Below are 6,792 nucleotides of genomic sequence, written 5' to 3'. Positions count from 1 at the left end.
TTACTACCACAGTCTATATATAGAATTTTATGAGCATTCCATCAAGTAATAATAATGGAAACATAAGTACAGATGCCAAAGGCATTGTGGAAGAAGAATCAAAAGGAGTTAATGACTTGCTATGGTAAGTAAGGACTTAGATCAGGTCTCACATTATGTAGGATAAAGGAATAGAAAGTTTTCATAAATAGGGTCTCCAAGAGGATCAAGTATATATAACAGAAAGTTTAAGAGCATAGGATTTGGGGGAAATCCATTGGGTATAACAATTGATAGAAACAATCAAACATAATCAGAAAGCATGGAGGTACCATGCAACTAAGAGATGATACAATTGAGAAAAGAACCTTTTCTTAGGGGGGAAATATTGAGTTCAATTTAAAAAACAGAATATATCATAGAATTTTAGAGTTAAAAGTGATCAAATAGGGGGCAGCTAGGTGGCACAGTGGATAAAGCACCAGTCCTGGATTCAGGAGTACCTGAGTTCAAATCCGGCTTCAGACACTTGGCACTTACTAGCTGTGTGACACTGGGCAAGTCACTTAACCCCCATTGCCCCACCAAAAAAACAAATAAATTAACTAAATATATAAATAAATAAAAGTGATCAAATAAAGGAGCCACTAGGGAAAAAGTCATAGACATAAAAAGATAATATAAAGACTATATTAGAAAAATGATTCATGTTAATTATGACTGCATGGAATCAAAGCCTGGTCTACCATTCACTAGTGGTGTAACTTCAGCAAGTCATTTATCCTTTAGGAGTTTCTCAGGTTCCTCATTTGTACAATAAAAGGAGCAATAGATAACCTTTAATGTTTCTTCAAGGTCCTAATTCTATAATTCCTTGTAGAAGGGAAATGATAGTTTTGTTTTCTTTGCAAGGATCAAATTAAAAAGAATCAAAGTTGCAAACTGTTCAACAAAAATGAAAATTGGGAAAAGCTAATTGGATTAGGAAAGTAGAAAGCCTTTGGGAAAATTTGAAAGCAACTATTATGTCATTTAAATTTGGTTTAAGGTTTCAATGGCTATATTCAAATGAGTTTTTGAACAATTAACTTAAATTTGAAAATGTAGTTATTATCCTAGAAGGCATTAAAAAAAACAAAGAACTTTAAGGTCATCTGTTCCAACTTTCCACATGTCTTTGCCTTTGAAAAGCTTGGTGAAAGAGTCATTAAGATCACAGGTATTAAACTCAGGTGGGTATGCACACAGCACAGAAGACTCCCATGTCTGATCTGAATCAGATTAAAGTGTAATTTTAAAATGTAAAGTGTAAATGGGAAGTGTTTAACAAAATAAAAATATAACACAATATATATAATGCTATTATTGAGTCAAAATGCAGCCCATAGGATTGAGTTTAACACTACGAAGTTAGAACACTGGACTATGAGAAAGTGAGAAGTAGAATAAAGAAGGAAGGCAAGTTCAAGAGGAAGGAATCCATAGAAGAGGCTGTGGAACATATATCCTATCTATCTATCTATATCTATCTATCTATCTATCTATCTATCTATCTATCTATCTATCTATCTATCTATCTATCTCTATCTATCTATCTATCTATCTATCTATCTATCTATCTATCTATCTCTATCTATCTATCTATCTATATCTATCTATCTATATCTATCTATCCATATACTATAAACTCTATATAGGCATATCTGGAAAGCTTTGAAGTTAATTCCCCTTCCACATGACATACTTTCAGGTATATGAATGAAGCTATGTATCCTACATAAATATTTTATTTTACACAATAAATTAAGTCCTTTTAGACATTCCTCTTACCAAGACATTCTAACTTACCAAGATAATTTTGAAGCATCAGAATCCCACATAGCACACTTATTCTACAGTTGACCCAACTACAATTATGTTGCAATAATGTCTATATTGTGTCAAATCAAAGTTGTGTAGAATCACACTGTTTTAACATTTGAAATAGTTTTTCCTAGGCTGTTTTTTAAAAGTTATTTTATTTATAGTTTTCAGTTCCAATCTCTAACCCTCATTTCCTCCGATCCCTCTCTCCTCCCCCAGGCAGCAAAGAATCTGCTATGGGTTATACATGTATGATCATAAAAAATATCAACATATTTGTCGCTTTTTACAAGTAAATAAAATCATAAAAATGAAAAAATGTAAGAATGTGAAAAATAGCAAGCTTCAGTATTTTTCCTCCAATGACCAATGTTTTCTGGTTTTGTTATATTTGCCACTCTGATAGGTGTAAGGCGATACCTCAGAATTCTTTTAATTTACAACAAATAGATAGATAGATAGATAGATAGATAGATAGATAGATAGATAGATAGATAGATAGATAGATAGATAGATAAACTTTTTTTCAAAAATTAATTTAAAAAATAGAGACAATCCTTACCATGGACAGTAAAAGGCTAGTGGCAATCCACGTTTTCCAGCATCAGTAAATTTAGAAAATTATAGGATTGAACTAGTGTCACATAAGTAAGCATAAAATGCTTACACCTGAAAGGACTGAGTGTGACAGATTGAAGACAAATACTTAGGCCAGTAGTTCTGCTGTTTAAGTCCATCTTGAATCCTAATCCCTTTTTGCTTTTCCCTTTGTATTTACTAGGGGTCTTTAAAAAAATGGATGATCACTACTTAGGTATCTTGTAGAGAGAGTTCCTTTAACCCCTTAAAATTTTGTTATTCTGGTTGTGTGCTTCAGTAACACTGTATTTCTTCCTGATATTGACCTTTCTTCTACATTTGCCCCATTAGTCCAATAACTTAAAACCTATTTATTGAATCTGGCTTATCACATTATAGGGCTTTTAAATTACACATCTTCATTCCCAGCCCTTTCCTTGTGTGGGTGGTGCCAAAACAGAAAGCAGATCTAGGAACACAGAGCAAAGCCATTCTGAAAATATCTGGTTCAGCCACGAACACATCTGCTTTAGAAACTGGAAATACTTGGCTTCTCGTAGAAACCATTCTCAATTCAAAATCAACAAAATAATTATGTGTCAGCTGTACATTGTTTAAATAGTCTCTTATTTTTGAAAAGGTTTAACAACATGTCTTCAAGCTCTATATTTGGATAAAATTAGTCTAAGGAGCATTTCTACAACATTATAGGTATGGACTGAAGGACTGAGGTGTGCAATTCCAAGCAAGCATTCACCTTATGTAGCATGCTTTCAACCTTAGAACTTTCATTACCTGACATCCGAAACTCATTGATGATATTCTCTGGAGAAGTTGATTAAAAGGTTCTTCTGTGAACTGTATCAAAAAGCAAAAGCAATACACTGCCTTCAATAGGTTTAAGGATGAAATTTTGGGAAGATAAACATTCAAAGCACTTGTGATAACCTCTAAGAACTCTTGGTTCTTGCATTCATGGAAATGGTTGAGAGAGGAATATATATGAAGAATACATAAAATTTCTTTATGATTCAGAGACTGAAATTCATCCAGCACTCTCTTAAGAAACAAATTCATCAAACCAATATGTATAAGTCTCAAGGACTTAAAAGCAAATAGAAAAGCAAGAACTTGTTTCATTTTCCACATGTCAAAAGTTGTGGTTACATAGTCACCAACTGCTGTAAAGAGGTCTAAATTTTGATACTGGAGTTTCCTACAGGATTGCAGTATGTTCATTAACATCTAAAAAGGACATACTAGCAACAACCATTTTGCTGCATTCATTCAGGAGAATGAAAGAACTGTGGTACAGGGTATGCAGGACACCAAACATATACTGGCTATTTACATGATAAAATTTATTTAATTCTTTCAGGCCTTTTAGCTCTATTTTCTTTTTAAGAGGGTATGGGACATTTTTTCCAGTACATTTCATCATTGTTTGTAGAGTAAGGGTGCGTTCTATTGTCTTAATTTGCTTATCAACTAATAGCCTCAATGCTTCATGAAGGGCATCCACGTTTTTGCTCTCCTCCATGGCTTCTAAGGTATGTGACAAAACTGAAAATCTTGTCTCATCACATTCATCGACATGTTCCTGCATGACCCTCAGCAAGACCTGAACTAGATAAATGTTCTTAGGGATTCCAATCTTGATCACAGCATACAGAGTGAATATCAACTGTTGAAGCCTTACAATCTTGGCTTCTTTCATTACTTGATCACGGAACTGATTGGAAGCAGGATGTTCATAAAGCAACTGTCTTTCAAATTGCTTCTGGTCTTTGGACATATTTTTAGCAATTTTCCACATAGTTATGAAATAGTTACAGTGGGGACAACATAGGATACTTTGAAACAACTAAAACATCACTCGTGGAATTACACTGTTGAATGAGGTCCCACTGTTTGCCAAAGTCTAGCTGCTTTTCCTTTTAGGAGAGATCAAGTTCAACAGTCCATTATTTTCTTCAGCCCATCAACAGGAAGTTGAGGTGTTGTGTCTGACATGAGAAAGAATTGTGAGTCAAAAGACAGTAGTCTAGGGTTTAGGAGTTTGCCAAATGAAATTGATGTTAATGTGCTCAGGCTTCTTTTTTGGATTTCATTGCCTTCCAACTGAAAAGCTAACACATCTTGACAGAAAAATCTAACAGATGACTGAGGTTTCTGAAGAGAGTTACTTTGATAGGTAATTTTTGGTTTATGAAGCTTCAAAGGGTCTACTTTCATCAATTTTCTAATGGTTGTTGAACCAAAAGGACAGATGTTTAAATTCAATTGTCTGAAGTTCCATAAGAAGGAACTTCTTTTGTTATTCATTTTGTTATTGCATCCAAATTCCTGAAAATTCACCAATAACCATAACTTCTACCAGGCAAACCAGAAGAGGTCCATTATTTTCCCTCTGAGCATGTCTGACAAAAAAATCCTAGAAACCTCTATGACACTTCCTCTTGCTCCACTGTGAGTGTCCTATGGTTATTTTCTTTATCTTTTTTTCCAGGAAGAAGTAGGAAAATCAATACCGTGTGGTAAAATAATGGAATTTGGCAGATGCCCAGGGGTCTGACTTGATTGACTTAGTAGTATTTGAATTGGGTGTGAATGAGGAACTACTAAGTACCCACTTAAAGGTGATTAGATTTTAGCCACACCTGGCCTGCCCTGTTAGCCACATAGTTTAAATTTAGTCAACCCTGAGGAGAGTGTGTTCTCAGAGGCTATGGGCTGCAACATCAACAGGAGACCACTCTCAGCCAATCAACTAGAAGAACCACCCATTTCTGGGAGGAGGACAGGAAGTAAGAAGCTGAGGCTGGCAGAAAGGATGTTGCTCTTTTGGTTCTACATTGGCTTGGTGGCAGGACTTCATGTGAGCTGTTAGGAAAGCTAGGATTTCCATGCTATAAGGAATCTGTTCTCATCTTTCTCTCTCCTCACTATCTATATCTTTTAATAAACCCTTAAAAGCCTAACTCTTGGTGAATTTATCAGTGATTTTAGCCACTTTCCCTCACAACTCAGGGTATAGATAGAACCCCCATTTAGATTTCTAACAACACAACAACAAAATAGCCTCAGGGTAGTTCCAATGAATCATATGAGGGTATGGCTGACATCAATGAGTGACTATTTATTAAGTAGCTCCTTTTTGCCAGGTACTATACTAAGTACAGTGGATTAATAAAAAGGGGGGGTGGTGGTATGAAAGAGAGTCCCTGTTCTAAAGTAGTTCAGACCAATAAGGGTAAAAACTTGCAAACAAGTAAGTATAAGCAAGCTATATAAAGTATAAATTGAACATAACTAATAGAGATAAGGCACAAGAATTAAAGGCAAATCCTCAATTATTTGTCTCTAAAACCAGAATTGTACAACGTGTTTTATCTGACTTGAAAGTATTTGTCCCTGAGAGCTGGGAGAGTATTGCAAGCAGTTATAAAGATACAAATATAATTTGTTGTGCTCTCTTCCTGGAGATGGTCAAAAGAAGGAGTAGTGACAAAGCATGAAAATGAATGTAAATGGAAAAACTAAAGAAAGTCAAGAGGGGCTAACATGAAGTGAAGAACAGAAAACTCCAAAAAGGAAGGCATAAAGTTGTCAAACTGAGGGGCACATATTTGAAGTTGATCCATCCATCAGGTGAGAAAGTTCCTAATTATTTACAGGTGAGAGAAAAGGTATATTGAAAATTGGAGTCAGCTTTGTTATTATAATGATAATATTAGCACAAGTATTTGGAAAAAATGTATTTTAAGGTTTGACAGTTCAAATTTTGGCTGCCTAGGAACACATTATCTACTTATTTATTTATTCATTCAACTATCTGTTCATTTGTTCATTCACTCATCTATCTATTTATTTATTTAGAATTCCCCCCCTTACATGCAAAAACAAATTGTAACAATGATTTTTAAAACTTTGTTCTCCAAATTCTCTTCCTTCCTCCCTATCCCCCCATAAGAACTCAAGCAAATTAATATATGTTATGCATGTGCAGTCATGCAAAAACATAGCAGACAAAATAACTTTAGAAAAGGGAACTAACAACAACAAAATATACTCCCATCTGTATTCAGATACCATCAGTTCTTCCTCTGTAGATGAACTGCATTTTTCATAAGTCCTTCAGAATTGTCTTAGATCATTGCATTGCTGGAAATAACTAAGTCATTAACAGCAGATCATCTTACAATAATAAATACAGTACATTCCACTTTGCATCAGTTCATGTAAGTCTTTCCAGGCTTTTCTGATAGCATCCTGCCCATCTTTTTTTTACAGTAAACTACATTTATATATTACTTTAAAGGGAGATTTCCTTATAAAACACCCATGAGGTTGATTATTGCAACAACAATA

At 34.5% G+C, this 6,792-nt stretch overlaps 1 pseudogene; it reads right to left on the bottom strand.

The window, feature by feature from the left end:
* Positions 1-2,814: 2,814 nt before the first annotated feature.
* LOC122739995 lies at positions 2,815-4,746 on the bottom strand (annotated as a pseudogene).
* Between the last annotated feature and the right edge of the window lie 2,046 nt (positions 4,747-6,792).

Source organism: Dromiciops gliroides, chromosome 2 (genome assembly GCF_019393635.1).
Source record: "Dromiciops gliroides isolate mDroGli1 chromosome 2, mDroGli1.pri, whole genome shotgun sequence".
Classification (NCBI taxonomy): domain Eukaryota; kingdom Metazoa; phylum Chordata; class Mammalia; order Microbiotheria; family Microbiotheriidae; genus Dromiciops; species Dromiciops gliroides.
Note: the sequence above shows the minus strand (reverse complement) of the source record. Positions and strands in the feature narration are given on the sequence as shown.